General features: G+C 40.1%; 1 long non-coding RNA gene across 1 annotated transcript; it reads right to left on the bottom strand.

Moving 5' to 3' along the window:
• Positions 1-12,192: 12,192 nt before the first annotated feature.
• Positions 12,193-17,799, bottom strand: LOC135444906 (uncharacterized). Its single transcript, XR_010439349.1, has 3 exons — positions 17,711-17,799; positions 13,911-15,175; positions 12,193-13,308 (listed from the first exon to the last, which is right to left on the bottom strand). It is a non-coding gene; the product is annotated as an uncharacterized LOC135444906 (long non-coding RNA).
• Positions 17,800-19,649: the final 1,850 nt, after the last annotated feature.

Below are 19,649 nucleotides of genomic sequence, written 5' to 3'. Positions count from 1 at the left end.
CACTCTTTTATAGCACTCTTCTCACTGGTTACAGCTGTGGCCTGTTAAAGTCAGGCCTGTTCCTAATCTCTGATAATTGGCCCAGCTGCAACTCCTTAGGTGTAAGATTGTTTTCTACACTATTTTTATTTTCTTATATTCTATCCCCCTACATTCAGGCTTCCACACTGCTTATTTTCTGAATGACTTGAGAGCTGAGTTTTAGCTCTGGTTTTGTCTCTGAGGCACAGCTTGGATTTTAAGAGGTTTTAAGCAGAGTTCATCTGTTTGGTAAATATGATTGGACAAGTTCCTTGCCTTTTGGATTGCTGGTTCACCTGCGTTTGCTTCAGCTGTCAAGATGGCTTTGCAGGCGAACATGGCTCAGCAAGGGGTAAAGTTGATTCCAGTCTAGTGGTTGTGTTTATAAATCATCTCAGTGGGGGTCTGGAACTGATCCTTATGACTTGTTTGTTTTACTTATCCCTTTAAAATACGGGAATTTTTGTTTTATTTGATCTATCATTCTGATGATGATCCAGTTGATGTGGCATGGTTAGGGACATGGTTTAGTGGTGGATTTGACAATGCTAGTTAATGGATGGACTCGAGGATCTTACAGGTCTTTACCAATTTAAATTCTATTATTTTACCAGGCTAAGGGCAACTGGAATTTGCAAATTTTTATGAGTTACAGTTTATGAGCTATGGCAAAGTCAATGACTGTCACCCACCCAAGATAATTTTGAAAAGGAACATCTTTATTAAAGTGTGTGTGCACTATCTATGCATGTGTCAGGTTTTCAACCAGCCTCTCCAGAACAGAGTTTCCAGTAGCTGCAGTCCTTAGTGCTGCTGAACTGTCCCTTTCTCTTGATCTGGAAGCAATGAGCATTAGCCACAGCACAAGCTCCCCCACGTGGCAGCATAAATTTTATTTTGCAGAGTAGACATTTGGGTTTGAGGGACTCATAAGCAAGAGCTCTGAACTTTGAGAAAGGCCTTGAGCCTATTCTGGAATGGTTTGGGTACAGCTCATCCCTATGATTTGATCTTTGCATGAGGGCAGTTAAGCACAGGTTTGGCTTGAGTAGCTGGGTCTAGGTTAAGGTCTTTTGAGTAGAGGTGAGGTGACAGACTGAGGAAGCCTGAGGGAAGGAGGACGTGTGCCGCAGAATTGACACAGTGCGATAACTCAGTATGGTGAGTTGTATTTAAGAAGATGAATAAAAAGAGGAATAATTTGAAGGGTAAAAAACAGCACAGGAACAAAGCCTGTAGGAGACAGGAGGATGTGTGGAGACCACAGAGCATTTCTTTGGAACTGTGGTCAAGCGTGGGGCTTTCCAAAGCTGTTCAGGAAGTGTATCAGTTCTTCCACACCCTCGTTCTGGTTTCTGCCCAGTAGATTCAGTAGAACGATCCGTGATCCACTTTGTGTAGAGAAGAGGGAACCTGCTACCCCAGTGCTCTGCTTCCTGTGTCACCTCTCACTGCAGGTGAAGTACAAAAGTGTGGCTCCACCCAGGTATCAGCAGCCTTGCTCACAGAGAGAGGCGCTTTCTCTTCATGTTCATAAACTCCTATGGCAGCATCTAGGGAGGAAAGTGAATACCTGATAAGAAGGTGAGCCAAAGAAGACAAATTCCCAGCAAGCCTGGTGATCAGTTATGGCTGTAATGTATGTGAGAGCAAAGAGTGAGCAAAACCCAGGCTTTTTTGTGCCATGTGCTAATGAATAATGTAAATGTGTCACAATTTCTGGAGGTAGAGGGAATGGGATGTCCAATGTGTCTGCATAGCACTTAACACTTGCTACTGCAGTGAAATATCCAATTTCAGACCTAAATGTGGAATCTATTCCTTCTTACATCCTTTCCCTTGGAAGTTTTTCTTAAATGCAATTTTGTGTAGAGAATGGAATACTCAGAGGATCCTATCGATACAGAAAAGGAAGGACAAAAGGGAATTATTATTCTATTTCTACCTGCTTGAATGTCCAAAGCCAACACTTACAGGCATCCTGTAAGTGCCTGAACATTAAAGCACAAACTCAGAGTTCTGTATCTTATCTAGTCCAGTTTCATTGCCACATTCACAGCCTCTTCCAAAACCCAAGGTCTGCAGCTATGTCGATGAATTCTCATGTGTCCACTGTCTCCATATGGAAGTGATCTGCTCTGCAAGTGCTCTCAAACAGTCCAATGTGTCCCAGGGACTCAACAACTAAGCCAAAAGCAGGAATCTACTTTTTGAAAATGCTGTGAGACTTCCACTGTTTGCATCTGGATCTGTGGGCTACTGTGGAGGTAAGGGTCAAGTTATCTGTAGACTAACAATATAAATATGAATGATACAGTGCTAGACGGACTGAGATTTATTTATTTATTTAAGCAACCTAACTGAATGGGAAGAGAAGCTGCAGCATGATGTTCCTAGGGGAAAAATGTGACTTGGCAAAATGAGGGTTTATTTGTCGCACTGCGAAAGCCTGTGGAGTTCTACAGTATTGTGCATGCTTATCTGAAATACTTGCTTCCATAAGGGTTGTAAGTGAGCCATGAGGCTGTAAGTGAAAATAGGAGCTTTTGAAGAGCCCTCAAGCAGTCAGGCTCAGGCAACCAATTTAATGGGTTTTAAAAGAGACATTGTAAATATTCGCACACTTCCTGAGCACAGGTAGTTACGGATGGGGAATGCTTTGCTTCCTTCTTCTCTTCTGCAACTCTGTCTATATCTCTTCCTGTGACACAGAAACAAGCCCCCTCTTGTGGATAAACCTGATGTAATTGTGTGCTAGTAACTAAATTTCTGAATTCATAAGTCTTTATATCAAAAAGCTAGCTGGAGTATTATTATGTTTAAGGGGATGCTTAGTACTGTATCTCTGGTTTTGGTCCAAACTCACCCACTAATAAGACTCAGATTATAAACTTGTCTCAAAATGCTGAGGTAAGTTCAAAGGTCAGCAGTGGTATTTCTCAGCTGATTGGTGTATAAGGGTTTATAAGTACTTTTGGCTCTTTGTCTCTGGATTTTTTAACCCTTATATTGAACCTCGGTCATAACTCTGATGATTTTTTTGTGTAGTCACAAGGATTAGAAATTATTTATGTTACTTTTAAACCAGAGATTACATTACTGTTTTGTACCAGAGTTTGAGATTTTGATCTTAAAGTGTCTCTTCTGCAAAAGAAACTTTTAGTTAGACTCAATAATTCTCTCTTTACCTGTATGCCTGGTGTTCAGCTCATTGTGATGTAATCATTTCTTTAAGCTAGTATTTGGATTCAAGTGCACCAGTTGTACTTTTCTCGAGTGCTCTGTCTTTCATTTCATGATTTTTTAAATCACTCTCAATATTAATTAATTAAATTTTCAACCATATTGAAAGAGCTGAGCTCTAGTTGGGTATCCTCAGTAGTATTTAAGTTCTTTCACCTGTAAGTGCTCCTGGTTTAGCATTTTAAATTTTACAAGAATTTGAGACCTAAATTCCCAGTATTTTTCATTGCTCAAATTGGTGATTCTGACTAGACATAAAGCCAAAAATAAATCAGTGACTCTTTTTGAGAAAAGCTGGTGTGAGCTGGCAACCTGTTGGTCAAGGTCCTCTCAAGGTACATCTTTGACTTTCTGTTTCCTGCTGTACCAGTGGTTCATTGGCTTAATGCCCTACAGGGGCTGAACTCAAGGTCTAGGCAAATGTTAAAAAGAAAAAAACATTACTGGATCTTCCTTTCCTATCATCTGCTCTCTTGTTATCGTTAATAAGATGCAATGTTTTATGCTTTCTGTCTACAGAAAAAAACAGAACTGACGTTGTTGTTACTAGGTTGATGTTTCAACCTTGATCATCTCCTTGAGAAACTACAGCAGTGTTGTTCTTGTGGACTGGAATTATGGGACACAATATCTTTTTTCTCTTGTTGTGTCTGCTGTTTGACATGGTAGAACATTTGCACTCTGGTTTGCTGGTTTTAGTAATGCTCCTGCTATGAGTACAGATCTTGGTGCTGGTGCCTTGGTGAGAAGTAACAGCATCATTGCTCTGCAAATATGGATATAAAACTTACTCTTTGTCCAAATATGATCATAATGTTGTTTGAAGTGTTTTTTCTTCCACATAGGGCTTTAAAGTATTTTGTCCAGTGTAGTTCAGTTCTTTTCAGAACTTTGGCTTTATGTCCAGACTTTTCCTGGCCTCCTTGTTGAGGCTCCCAAAAATGTGTCAGACAATGCCAAAAGTATCCATTGGGTTTTGGTTTGTAGATAGTGGAAACTGGTTTCTATTTTAGCCTCCAAAAAGGATGTTATAACTGACAGGCTGTAGAGGGGTTTTAAAAATAGCTTCAAGATGTCACTGTGAAGCTGGCAGCTTTGTTGTTTGATCCTTCTGACAGAAGGGTCAGGAGAGTCAAGCTCTCTGTCAAGGTTGAAAGCCTCATCAGGAGAACAGTGCCAGAGTTTCCAGGAGTGACTGGGACTCCTTGGATACCTCTTTTCTCTGGTAGGTGTGTAAGAGGCCTGATCCCTTTTGGGAAATTGTTCTATCCTTAATGAAAATCTGCACTCTTAAGGTACCCCCATTTAGGTACTCAGAAACTGTGGCTCTCAGGACTTGAAGTCCCTTTTAAATTATTTCAGCAGAAATGTCTAAGGCTTAGACCTGTCCAAATCCAAACACTGTCAGAAAAAAAGTCCAAGTATAAAGGAAAGATTAGATTCCTTCTCTACAGTGTCAAGACTGTTACTTTGTTTCAGAAATCTGTTTTTAGGGAATTTTTTAAGTTGTTAGGAAAAATGCCAAGGTTCATGTATGTAAAAGAGAGGGATGTTGCTCAGCTATTTTCAAAGAGGGACCCCCAGATTACTATTCTTGGTGGCTCTACTGAGCCACCTACTCTACTTCTGTGATCTTGAACAAGTCCTGGGAGGCTGGCCAAGCCCCTGAGCCATATCACGTACTTGGCTGCATAACAAATGCATTGCAGAGCTCAACTCATACTCATGTGCTATGAATGAGACTCTGGAGAAATGGGAACAATTTATTGGATATAAAAATGTTGACAAGTGCTATGGACTGATATGGGATTAGTCCAAATCATAGCCCAAACGTGTACATTAGCAGATACTCAAAATTGTCTGCTTCAGGAGTCTGGGGGTGATGAGGTCCAGAGCCCTGTGCTCTTAGGTGCTGTGTATGGCCAGTGGAGAGAGGGAGAGAGAAGCTCTTGCATTTGGAAAGCAGGTGGCTTTCACTACCTGTATGCTTTCAGGTTCCCTATCCTCTTTCAAACAGTACCTTGAGAAGCAATGCAGTGCCAGTTTCACAGTGCAGCTGACAAGAGCCGAGGTCAGGAATAGATCTGCAATTGTTACTGTGGGTGGCTCTGGCCATACATTGGCTGCCAGCACCAGAGAATGGCCTTTGCCCTGACACCTCAACAGGGAGACCCTCAGAACAATAAGAATCCTGCATGAGAAATGCTGCTAAAGAGAATTTTTCCCCATGTTTTAAATTAAAGATTAGGTAAAGGAGATCTGAGATCTGATGAAGGTCTCATCCTATAAAAAGATGTAGATAGGGTAGATGTGGTGGCTGGCAGTTGTGGAATATTGAATGGCTTCTGTTAGTAACCCCAGGGAGCCCATACAGAAGGATCAAATGGCCCAGAGTATTGGTATCTGGATCACTCAGTGCAAGGTTTCTGATATGGATCCATCATGCTGTCAATATCTCAGTTTGTCTGTGATGAAGACCTTTGGAGCAAAACCATGGGATAGTGTCACTTTGGTTTCTACAGTGCCCAAATAGCATCATTTTTAATAGAGGACAAGCACCAAGTGTAAATTTTCCTCTAGTTTTAAAGAGGACCTCTCAAACACAAGGTTGAACCATACATTATTTTATAATGGTGAACCACACCATTATAAAATTATGGTCCAGAAAGAGCCACTGAAGTTGCCCACAAGTGATTGTGGACAAGTGTTAGGTTCATGGACCCTCCTGAAAAATGCAAATCCTCTCCCCTCACATGCACACTTGGCTGTTTGCACTAGCATGATGGATGCTTTATGTTACTACCTAAGTCTCTTGGTCTCAGCAGTAAGATGTGTTCATGTCTGAAACTATCTCTGTTTGCAGGCTGGGGGTTTTCATTCAAACTGAACAACTCCAAGATTGCTGTGATCAGACTGCAGAAGGACACATTAAGCTTTTAGACAGCAAATCTAGAGTTGCCTCCATTACTCTGTCTCAATAAATCCTTAAATATTTAATCAGGTGCTTTTCTGGGTTTATAGTATTCTCTCATTCAAAGAGCTTTTCCTTTTTTCATTAGCTCTTCAGATACTGTCTTTCTTACATCTATCTGTGAGAACAGTGTCTTGCTGCACTGAATTATGTTGAGTATTATCCTGAAATATAAATACTGACGTGTATTTCCATGTATCACTAAGAGCTTATTGGGAAACCAAGTTAGCTTTGCAACAGCTGAGGCACTTTTTACTGAGGAAAATCAAACCAAATTATTCAGACTGACTCTTGTCCCCATCCCTTATGTAGCATTGACTCCATGCATCTGTTGAGTGCAAAATCTGAAAATAAATGTTTTATTAACATAAGAACTCTTCTTGCCCTTTAAATTTCAGTATCCCCTGTGACCTGAATTAATTCTGTTCTTGTGATTAGAGCTTCTCATCTTACAATAAAGAAAATACATCAGACATTGCAGATTTTGTATATGTAAATATGTATTATTTTACATAATTCTAAGAACATACTTATACACACAGATATATATATATATATAGATAGACATATAGGTATATATATCTATATATGTGTGTGTTATTTCTTCTTTTCCACTGACAATATGAAGTCAGATACACACAGTGGATTAAATAAGTTGCTTTGGAAGTAAATGATACTAAATGATTAAACAGCCCAGCTGTCTGTGGTCAAATGCAGCATCTCACCAAACACTTCTCCAAAATTAAAATTCTTCCAAGGCATGATTTATAATTTAGATCCATATAAAGGTTTCCTGGATAGCATTTTTTTCCCATGTGTAATGTGGTTCTAAATCTACTTTCTGATCCAGCTTTCTGCAGTTGTCTCTGAAATGGGCTTGGTGACAGATGATGGCAAACTGCCTAAAGATGAGTAGATATTTTGACTCTCTAACATTCATGTCCAGAGTGGTGAGTTAGTGTCTAGCATGGTAATGTCACAAAGAGGAAGTGGGCTGAGAGAATTGCTACTCTAGAATTACTTGTGCTGGACTCACAGGAGAAAAGCTAGGCAGCCAACTGCTCAGACTGATTCCTCTTATTCCATGAAGATTTAAGTCTATTTTTAGGAGAGATTGTGTTCAAGCAGAACACCTTTTGAAGTTAGTTTTTACCTGAACAGGAGCAGGATCCATGTCCTATGCACATTAAGTCCCACTGGTGAGGATACCGATACGTGAAACTGCTTCCCTCTCTCGGGCCAACACAACCTCCAGTGCAGTGCAGTTTGGTAACTGGTGGAGATATTCTTACCACTAAACTCCATTGACCTGGCCATCTTGCCACTTTTGCCACTTTTGTATGGCTCTTTTCTTTTTTTAAGTTTCCCATAACTGCAAGTACAGGAAACTAACCTGGGCCAGTTCCAGCCCACTGTGAGCTGGCATTCTGGCACCAGGCAGAGATCCTGAGAGAAAGATACTTTTGTCTACCAGTGAAGAATTGGCACAGAAGGGTTTGCCTTATGTGAAAACTGAACTCTGAGACTGGATTAACTTCCTAGCTGTGTCACAGTCAGCCTGGGTGCCTTTGGAGCCTCTTTCACTTCGGGTGGGATTTTCAACAATATCTACAAAAAAGAGGTGCCAAATTTCTCATTGGTACTAGTGCAGTGATTAGCACAGCATTACTTTGTCCTCATTTGGAATACACTTAATGTCTTGAAATCCAAAGAGAAAGAAGTGGATATTGTTATTTACCATGCTCAGAATTGTGGATATCCTATGAATATTCTCTTCAGAAGAATGATCTTGAGAAGTTAATTTCTCCATTAAATGATACAGCTGCATGTTATTACTTATGTATGTATGCATGTACTTTTACATTATGGACAAGGTAATTTTGGGTGATTGTTTGAATAATGAATAAATTCAAAGAGACTGAATTCAGACTGAAATCAGACACCTAGTAATGATGCAAGAGCAAAATTCATCAAGATAAAAGTTTACCAGGAGTTATTTTCTGTGTTTCTGAGAACTGTGTAAACTGCACACCCCAGTGAGCTGCCTGGCTGACCTACAGCCCCTTCCATGCAGATGCCATGTTGGTGTGTCTGTCCCTCCTCTGCCTCAGGTCTCTTGCTGGGGGCAGCAGTGATCTCCATGCAGCATCGCTGACATCTCAGTCCAGTCGCCTTCCAGTTTGTGGCTGTGGCCAGTATCAGTGGCCACCTGTAGCCAGCACTGCCTTTGAACCCTGCCCTCACTACCTACCAAAGTTGAGAACACACTATGGAGCTAAATGGACCTTGGGCCTGACCCAACATTTTGTCCTAACATTACTAAAATGTCTACAGGAGCATAGGAGAACATGAAATTATACTTGTCCACTCTCTACCATTTGAAGTGCAATAATTTCCCGAGGCAGAGATAGCAGTTAATACCCTCAGACATCTTTCTATGGCTCTGTGCAATAGCATTTTAATTATGCTGGTATAAACTGAAGTATTTGCAAAAACCTGCTAGCAGTGATTCCTACAACTTAGCCACACGTGACATGAGGAACCACCTCCACTTGTTTATTCTAAACCTTCTGGTTGTTAGTAGTTTAATCCAACGATCCTTCATTCTGGTACTTAAGGAAAGGACAATCATCCCTTGTTCACCCAGTCTGATGTACAACTCATCTTTGTAAATGTTCCTGAAGGGTGAAAACAAAACACTGATTTTATTCTTGAAATAACAGTTGAAACCAAATATTTTTTACCTTGGATGTTCAAATTAAGCAACAAGAAGTGATATTTATGAAGCTTGCCCTGTTCTTTAGCTTCCAGATAAGACTGTTGATTTAGGTACAAGTTGTTGTTCCTGTTTTCTAAATTTGAGTGTCCAAGTTATAAGAGTTTTGCATACTGTTTGATTGACCTTTCAGGGTTATTTAAAAAACAAAAGTACATAGGAGGTTGCAGTTTTCACAATCAGCACTGACTCAGGGCCGTGAGAAGCAAATCTGCAGAGGGAGAAGGTGGAATTTTTCATATAAGATGTTTTCTCACTTTATCCACACTGCAACAGAGTGTAATGAAAACTCAAAAACTTCAATCAGGCTCTGGCTCTGGGCAAACCTACAGGGGACATTTGTGTTTGCTTGATAGGCAGAAAATCATTTAGAGGCTGGGAGTTTATTCCCTGGAGTCACTGAATTTCCAGAAAGATATGGACAAAATGTGAGTACGTTCCAAAATTATCTGAGCTTCAAGCATGCAGTGAGTAATATTTTTTCCTACCAGAAAAATAGGGCTGTAAGAGGTCTTCCTACATGAAGGTCTTTAAAAGACACAGAACATTTTTTGCACAATACAGAATATCAGATGCAAGTTCAAACAATCCAGGATATATGTGCTGCAGCCCAAGGTTCAGGTATGGTTTATTTAGGATAATTGCCCAGTAGGATAGCTGTCCCTTTCTAGAGTGCACTGGAAAATCTAAAAGTACTAGAAGTATCATCTTGTAAGATTTCTGAGTACCTCTGTCAAGATTACAAATACCTTAAATTTTCCCTGGCTTCATAGTCAGCAATCTGCTAGACCTCAATCTCATGCCTATGAGTAATACTCTTACCCCAGAGCTGGACTGCTAATTAAACAAAAAAAAAATCCTTTATATCTCCAAAATAATATTGCTGAATACCCATCTGTTACAAAATTATATATGTTGATAATGGATTTAATTCATGGGGGGGGGGAGTATTACTTGCATTTTCTTCTTGTTAGTGTCAGCTGAGTGCTAAAGACCCTTCTTGTGCTGGGCGCAAAACATACCCTGTACAAAAGGAACATCTTGCCATGGTTTCCACCCTGAGCAGTGGAGAAGTTTGTTGTGTTTGTAGGGGCAAACGAAACAGTAAGATGTCTTCAGGCACTGCCTCATATGGGACAGTGGTTTTGGAGTGCAGCCAGCTGAAGCTCAGCCACTCTCAAAACATCACACTTCAAGAGAGACCAGAAAAAGATTTCTGACACTCAAGTATGTTCTGGGAGTTTCCACAAATTGAAACTTCAATTCCCATTGTTCTTGTTGCTATCACAACTGCACAAATGGTTCTGTACCCACTGCCTTTCTCCTTTGTGTTGTGAAAATCGGTGCCTTACACAGAACTTGCAGATGAAAAGATTAGGTTTAAAGTTTCCTCATGGAACAAATTTCATTTGAGAGAGTCCGTGTTTTACAGTCTAAAATTTCTTGTTCTTGGTGAACTTTTGCTGAATGTCCAGAATCCTGAAGTAACCCCACAGCCGTCCCCTGGGGGAGAGCCAAGGAGTCAGAGAGTCGGGGAAGCCCCAGCCTTCAGTGGTGCCGATACGTGGCTTGGCTGTTGGTAATAGAGCGAGCTTAGCTGAGCCATTCCAGTGTCTGAGTAGCTTCCTGCTGACTGGGAAACTGGGAAGAATAAAGATTTCATCTAATTCAGACTGAAATCAAATCTGAAAAAATGAAGTTTCCAGTTAGCAGGAAACCCCCTTTCCTGGCTGTCCTCCATTCTAACTTGGATGACTTCATCCACTTATTTAAACTCAGAATGCTTGTGCTTCTTACTTTGGAGTTTCTGTACACAAAGGAAATATATAAAGATAGTGGGTTATAATCATTGATCTAATGAGAAGCACAGAAGGGAATTACCTACATTTAAATTCCTAATGTGTTTCCTAACACTGTTTCTCTCTAAATAACTGGATAAATCAGACTAGGTTTTAACAGATGGTGTTACATATAGTTCCAGAAACAAATAATCTGACTACTGTAGTTGGAAGGGAATGTACTCTGTCAGAGTCTAGACAGGTTTTTAAATCAACGAATCTATAGTTATAAATCTATAAAATACGTAGGCCAGGAGCAAAAGTTAGGTCTATCCCTCTCACATGTAACACAGGCAATAGATTTTTCACCTGGTTTTCCCCACATTTATAGCAGCCATTCTTAGAGCAGGAGGCTCCTGCAAAGTGGTGCAGGTGGCTCTTGCGGGAGAGGACAGAGGCCTTCCATACAGCAGGGGAGGAGGAACTGTAGAAGATGGAAACAGCTTGGCCCCTGGCCAAAAGCTGCAATGGTTGGTAAGTTCAGCAACTTTATCATCCTGAGATTGAAAGTGAAGGACTCTTCCCTCAGGATGCTTATTAGAGCTCCCAACAAAGCTACATGCTCCCATGTGTTTTGGTAACGGGACTGAGCTGAAGGATTTTGATGAAGCACATTACCATTCACTAGAATTAACAATCATATGGAATTCCAAACTCAGGTAAATAATTTAGGCATTGGTTCTGTGTTACATTGTAATTTCCAAATCATCATTGCTATGTCCTGTTCACAATACTTTGTAATTCATACTTCCCTATCTCCATGTTCCACAATCCTTTGGGATCTGTCATTCTCTTGCCCTCTGGATGTAACCTACTTACCACTCTCCTCTTGCTCTATCAACCTCTTCACTCTTTGAATACTAACTATTGTTTATGTATTGAATAGTAGATGTGTTATGTATTCAATTATATCCTTACCAATTATTCTTCCATTTCATTCCATGTTGGTATATAATGCTTTTCCCCCCCCTGGATATTCTAGTTCCTTTGATAATAGCTATTATTATTCTTGTAAATTATGTCTTGCATATAAAACAAAACATTTTGTACAGGTGTTCCCTTTAGCCAGGGGCACCTGGATTTGAAAGATCCTCCATCAAGATTCAACAAACATAGGTTAATCCCACTGTCACAACCTCTACATGAGCTCAATTTTCATGAAAGAAACTAGAGGAAGATAGAAATGATGAGCAACAGCTTAAAGAAGATGTAGCAAAGATGTAACATCTTTTTATTAATCAAATGACTCTACATGCAAAGAACACAGTCTGTGTTCTGTGAAATGACAGAATGTAATAAAATGAATGTAATCTGCAAAGGAAAAGACATGGCAGCAGAAAATATTGAAAAGCAGTCACAATAACAGTTCAGGTTAATGGGAACTAACATTAATAACACTGGTGTAACTGAAACTTCTCAATAGCAGTCCAGCAAGTAGAAGCATTTGTATAAAACAGACAAAAATTAAGTATTTTGCTAGGTATTTGATCTTATTCGATTTCTGGAATACATGTTGAGAAATTATAACATGTATAAATGGAGAAACACCATAAAAATTTGATTATCCTAAGGGTCTGCCTTGGCATATTTACTGGAAAGGAAATTATAGGAGAAATGACAGCCAATACTTGTTTGATTACTTTCATTTGAGTACTGGCACAAAGGAAAAAAAAAAAAACAATCTTAATCCTGGAGTTGTACCTGTGGTTTTTTAATATATTCTTTTGAGAGTTTTGCTCCACCTGACCTTGAAATATTTTACAAGAAGACAGAGTATATTTTCATGAATGCTGAGGGTACACCAATGATGCTCCCATTCAGAGACAACAAAAACAGACCATTCTCAAAGATCTTGGAAAGGCTGGGTGATGGTTTCTGCCTACAAGCCACATGTTGGCACAGACAGACTGCAAACCACTGCTAGCAGGAAGAGCTCAGCAGGCACTTTTTCTGCTTTCCATTGCAGCTGTATGAGTGCCAAAGAGAAGGCAGAGTCAGAAAAGACTTCAGCAGTAGTCGGCATTTTACCTGCACTTTTTGGAGAAAATCCTCCAGGGAGGGGGGAAGCACCAGATCCTGACATTTTAGAAGTAGCTGTGGTGAGGTTCTCTAACAGGAAATGTTTTATGTTATGGGGTTAAATGCTCAAAAATGTTGAAATTTATACTAATGCTCTGTCATAAATACTTCAAGGTGAGGTATACTCTATATTTGTGTACAGAGAGGTATGCATGTCTGGTACTTCCCTCAGTTCTCTGTCATAATGTTTACTTTTCAAGTGCAGAAGGTTTGGCAGTCAAATCCTTAAGCTCACAGGCACTTACCCTGTTGAGAACAACTCTTACACCTTTAACAAGACCAAATTTCTTTCTTATTTCCTTGTCATTATCCCAATGTCCTTTTTCATCATCTCTTTTATGCAAGTCTTCTTTGGATAGGAATGCAGTCTTGCTGAGGAACTGAAATGGGAAAGAGTCGAACTTGACTATAAGGAAGTGAGTGTAGTCATTTTCTTCCCATCCCAGTTTATTTTCACAGCTTTTTTCCTACAGTGGCACATACCATGGGCATGTGGCTTTGCAAGAATTTAATTCAGGCGGGATTTTGCATGCCAGCCCTTCTCTATTCTTCCATCGTTACTTTAAAAAATGACCACAATGGCACTCATCACCTGTTTTCAAAATCCCAACCTTCTCCCTTGAGAAATACCTTGCTATTATATTAAATTTGGCCCTACTGTTCTCTAAATAACAATGGACCACAATGCTTTTGTTCTGTTCAAATACTAGAAAAATCTTGGTATAACTCAAGACATATTTTTTTCTCAGCATTATGTAACTATGTTTTTTAAAACAGTGAAGTCTTATAGGCCTGCAAGCCTTAATTTGATTTCCTCTACAGTGATCGTATCTGCTGGACTTTTGTTTAACTTCCCCAGAAAAACTGAGAAAAAACAACTCACTCATCTTGCACAGCCTGTTATCAATATTCTGAATACTGCACTTTGCATTCAGCTATGTCTAACAGGGGGCCAATTTACTGTTCATACACAGAGGCTCACCTGATCATCATGGGTTATCCCCTGCTGCCTTTTCCCAGCAAGACAGAAGCGGTCCTCGGCCTGAGAGATTGTAGTCCTCTTGTGTGAAGAGAAATGTTTTTCATTTGATGTTTTCTTCTGGGCTGTGGGGGTGGCACAGGCTGTAAGACATTTTATGTTCTGTTTCACAGCATCCTTTCTCAACAGCAGTGGATGTGAATCTTGGAATGTCAGCTCACGGACAGAACGACATGTAATGAGAAAAATTATGGTCTTCATAAACAACATATGGTGGCCAGATATTTTCATTTCTGCTGCCAGGTCTTCATGCCTCATTACATACAGAAGGTAGACTTGATGATTATAGATCATCAGAGCATTTCCCTTAAAGAGAGGAATTTCCGGTTGCTCTCCAATAGGACTAATAGATGAAAGTGTTAACATAAAATCCTTATTCTTGATATTGGTGAGTGACTTTAAAACTTCTGAAACAGCACTGTTAGATGACTTTACAGTGAGAGGATAGAATTTTGCTTTCTTTTCATCTGGCTCTTCTTGCACAAGCTCTTTCATTGGGGTTATTTGGGAACATTTCTCATCTCCAGGTACATCAGGACTAGAACGGGGTCTGGTTAAATCTGGGCTGCTTGGTATTAAAGACTTTGAAAAATTGTGCCAGAAGGATATGGAACTCTCTTGCATCTTTATTACTGGCCATATGTAAATTACAGATTGTGTTTCTGGAGCTTGCCTTGCTTCAGAGACCCTGCTTGCTGCAGCTACAAGGAGTTGCTGTAGTTTAGATGGGAAAAAAGATAGTGGTATTGATGTGACTTTGGCTTGAGGTGGTATCTCTAGATCAGTTTTTACAGTCTGTGCCTTTGGTTCTTCAGTAACCTTAAGAGGATCAGAGATTTCGGAAATAGGTACTCTGTCTTCTTGGTTAGCATGACTTAGTGAGAAACCTCTTTGCACAGAGTGCCTTGCAGCTAAGTTTTCATTACTCTGACCCTTAAAATCGGTTGAGAACTTTCCTCTGCCGGCAGAGGGCACGGCACTATTGTCTAGCATGTAGACATCTTCTTTGCTGCTCATTTGCTGATCCTCTCCCAGCAGGGCAGATGGAGCCCTGGCATGCACCTCCTAATGAGCGCTGCGGTTTGACTCAATGGCTTCTGTGCACGTCGGAAAGGCTTCTGCAGGAAAGAGAATGCAAAAGGACTTTCAGCAGGTCTCATCTATTTTCACCTTTTTCCTGAAGGGCTTCACTTCTGCAGCCTGACATGCTTAAAATAAAAGTGGACAGAAATTAACATGTGATTACATGTTTGTAAATGCAGACAGAGATTTTTCTTTGTTACCTCAAAGAAAATTAATAAACAGAAACATATTTGTCATGTGAGTATTAAACACAGCTCATCCAGCCAGTAGAATTTTTCTGCCACAGCAATTTGCTGTCAGATACTTCCAGTGTTGACTTAAGTTGGCAGTGAGTTTCTGCTTGCTTCTGTAGGAATTTACCCAATACTGCAGGCTGCTGGTGGACAGCATCTATTTTGTTCAGATGTAGCACTCCCTCGTGTCAGAAGATATAATCTTCTTAGACAGAACACCATTTAGATCAATGCACATTTTTAATAAAAATGGTCTTAACCAAAGGCCTTTACAATCAGTTCTGTACTTTGCTTGCAGAATGCTTTGACTTCAGCATTCAACCCCAGCCCACCTTACTCTCTGCTGTAGCAGAATCAGACCCAGTAGCTTTGTCATGGCTTTTAATAAAGATGTAAAATAATTAAAAAAAAGTTTAGATGTTTATCTGATACATATTACAATCTTCTAAGCACCAGCAAAACTGTAAAATGCTAAACAATAATAAAAACATAGTTGAATATACAGGAGAAGGAAACATGAAATTTAAATTTGTATCCTTTGTAAATTTGAGAGAAATCAACAAATTAATTTGAATTAACTGCTGCTTCTTCAGTGGTTATATTCTCCTAGGAATAACCTGCTCTTCTTATCACTACAGACTTGATTTTGTAGAAAGGAAACATTCACACTCACATTATTTGCATGTCAATCACACAACTCTAAGGTGTTTTTTAGCCTTCTTAAGCATTAAAAACCACCACTGAGTTTCACCTCCATAACTGAAGAGGTTCTACTACTTAACTTACAAAAGGTCAGCAAGCCTCTGTTTAGGATCATATAATTAAATTTTCAGAGTCTTTTTATCTAGCAAAAATGAATAAACTGGAAAATAAAATGACATTTTGTCCTCATCTAGGCCGTATCTCCTGCATTTATGATGCATACATCAAGATGTAATCACCCAGCTCCAGGACTCTAATCAAGAATAATCAGAAATAATTACATCAATTGTTATCAAGTTATTTGAATAATCAATTGTACATATAGGAGGAATGAGGCCTTCTGTAGAAGCAGACACTAAATCAATTCCTCTGCTTTATCTGATGAGCAGGGGTTCTTTTGTTCTGCTTTTTCACCTCTGATATTAGGGGTTTTTTACTACATCCAGCACTGCCGTATGATAAAGCTAGGGCCAGTCTTCTGATCTAAAAAGTCTCTTGGCATCCTAAAAAAAAACCTACAAACCTAGAGACACAGCAATTAAACTAAAATTTAAAAAAAAAAAAAAGGGGTTTATATTTTTGAGCTAGAAAAATCCTGGTTAATTGCGAAGCCAGCTGAAAAAGAGGCAAATATCACTGCAGAATAGAAAGTCTCTGATTCTCAGAAGTCATAGCTCAAATGTGAAAGCTCTGAACTAATTGATGTAGTGATGGAGCTCATGTAATATAGTCTCCAACTTTGATGATTAATGTACTGTACCTTACAATGCACATCTTAATGTACAGTACTGACCTTGGTTGTGTCATTTTGTGAATCCCTGAGTTTAATATATTAACCCTTGTGTCATGGGGTCACAAGGTTCCCAATAAGACTGAAAAAATAATTACTATATTTACATGCCTTAAAATGTCCTTATTTACACACAAAAAAACATCTGAAAGAAATCCTTCTTTCTTCTTCCACCTTAAAAGTTGCAGCCTGCCAAGCAGAATTTCACACTTAGAAGCTGAGCAGCACAGATTTCCCCATTACTTCGATTTCATGGATATAAACCTCTTCCATCTGAAGTGGTCTCACCATCTCATTTTTATGCCTGTGGCTCACCACTGCCCTATCTTCATCAGAGATGAAGACAGCAAAGAGTCTTAAAAGAGTAAAATTCATATTTCACATTTCCTTATTTTTGCTAAAAATGCGTCATGCACATGCAAGGGGTCCTTCTAGCCCGGTCCCTGCCTCTGATGGTGGCCAAAAGCGAAGGCCCACCAATAACCTGAGTAGAGGCCATGCACATGGTGACAATTCCCTGGGTGTCCCCCGGCTCTGAGAGTGGGAGGCACAGGGCCCTCCGGAGCCAGCAAGGCTCTCCATGGGTTTCCTGCTGGCACCAGGCCCTGCTGTGCAACACCCTCAGTTTTCCCACCAGCTCTGACCACAGTGGTGCCATGGGGCTCTGTTTGGGCTCCCAGTGTGGGGTGAAGCCTGGCTCAGAGCAGGACAGCCAGGGTGGGCTGGAGGAATGGAACAGGGGGCTGAGGCTTGCTCACCATTACAGTCAGAGCCCAGGCACTGCGCTGGGAGTGCAGCCTCCAACTGCAGCAGCAACCGGGGGGCAACTGCCGTAACTGCAGAGAGCCTTCCAGAACCTTCCAAAGGCTGCTGAACACCTCTTGTGCTGACTCATGGCGGGGGAAAAGCGGGCAGGAGACAAAGAGATCACTCACCCAGATCTTCGTGTGGCAACAGAGAGAGTTTATTCCGCAACCCTTCCTTATGAAGCGAATTTCAAAAGGCCAGCCTGGATACTTCCATTGGTCTGACGCCTACGCCCCTTCAGGGTGCGGCCAGTGACATCCCAGCAGCCTTGGGAGCGATGTGACTGGGCCAGGCCCCTGCCAGTCAGCCCAGGGGCTGGCTAAGTCTCACTGTGCTGTGATACATGGCAACTCCTCGCCCTTCTGTCTGTATGAATTTGTGATCTGCTCTCTGTCACCCACCTGCAAGGGCCCTTTGCAGACGGGGGGACAGAAGACAGCATGGGTCTAATTTGCACTGGAGCTGCAGCATTCACATCCAGGATATGCCAGGCAAGAGCTCAGGTTAGCGTTGGTCACAGGCTTGATGTTTATAAGTTACAGCTTACTTCTAAAACCAAGAAACTACTTAACATTTAAACCATTTATCCCTTAGAGAAAAACCCAGCTACTGGAGAAAACAACCTGCAAACAGAAAAACAGTTTGTAAGCAGGAAACATAATTTGTAAGCAAATCAAGCCCTTATATGAACTGACACTTCAAGAGTCCTTTCCATGAGATAGGTCCTTGTGATGGTTCTTGAGAGGACATCAGGATAAGCAGACATATCCAGCATGTTCCAGTGTCCATTGAAACACATTTATCATAGGTTAGGCAGCTGATTATCATAGGACTATTGTGCTGTTAATATGATTGGTTGAAAGACATGAGAACATGATGCTATGTGACACTTAAAGGGGGGGGAGTGTACATTCACTCAACCTTTTTCCCCTTTTTTTCTTTGTAGTAATAACTAAAAATAGGAGCAAAAACATGGACTTTGAACAGTATTAATGAAGTAGGGGTTGCTGAGGGTGTCTCTTTTTCACTGTGAGGACTTGAAGGAACCTCTTCTGCCCAAGGCTTTCTCATTTATCTCAAAGGAAAAAGGGTTTAACTTTTGTAAAGTTTGTATACTAATATATTTTTCTTAGAAGTTTTTTGTATTTTTTTAAACAAGCTTGTGCTAATATCTAGTGCAAACCAAGATTTTTAACATGAACAACTTAGGAATGATTGAAGAAATACAGGTATTTAATTTTTCTAGTTGATATTGTAACAGTGCAAGCAATATTAACAGATGACTTTTAGGTTTTTGGGTTTTTTTTAATGATGACAGGAGGCAAATTCTTAGTTAAAAAGAGTTTTGCAACTGAAATTTGCTTGTGATATTTCTACATTAATGCTTTATGTATGCTTTAGTGGATCTAGAATGTTAGGACGATTATATTCTTTGAATCTTCTAGGTCGATCTAGACATATTACAAGTAGAAATACAATGAGAAAACTTATTAAAATACATTGTAGGATCTCTTTAATGCACTCTAGCCCATTTCTGAGACAGAAGCATAATATTTTGTTAGTAACTGTCGCAGACTTAGTTATCAGAGGCTTATTAATTTTTGTTTTAGCTAGCATAAACAACAATAAGAAAAATTGTACTGTGAGTTCTAGGACATACTTCTGTCCTGGTTTGAAAAGACATGTTTCTACTAAGGAAGGCAGGAGCCTCCCCTGAACTGGCAACTGTAAACCCCCTCCCTCCAAATTGTTATAAATTCGAAATTAAGAAGGGCTCTCAGCCAAAGATATGGGAGCAGGAATAACAGCTCTTTATTAGGGAAGAAAATTTTAAAAATAAAATAAACAATGCAATAAATCAAAAACAACACTGACAGAGTCAGAATACAACCTGAAACCCTGTTGTTGGTAGCAGTCCAACTGGAATTGTGGCTGCAGTCCTCCTGGAGTGGCACATGTCGTTCTGTTAGAGCAGTGATCCTGTAGAAGGGTGTAGTCTTCCTCTTTAGATCCAGTGGAAAAGACAGCTGCTCCTCTGGGAATCCAGTGGAAGGGCTGTTCTGGTGT

This window comes from Zonotrichia leucophrys, chromosome 3 (genome assembly GCF_028769735.1).
Source record: "Zonotrichia leucophrys gambelii isolate GWCS_2022_RI chromosome 3, RI_Zleu_2.0, whole genome shotgun sequence".
Lineage (NCBI taxonomy): Eukaryota > Metazoa > Chordata > Aves > Passeriformes > Passerellidae > Zonotrichia > Zonotrichia leucophrys.
This window is presented reverse-complemented; position numbering and strand designations above follow the sequence as displayed.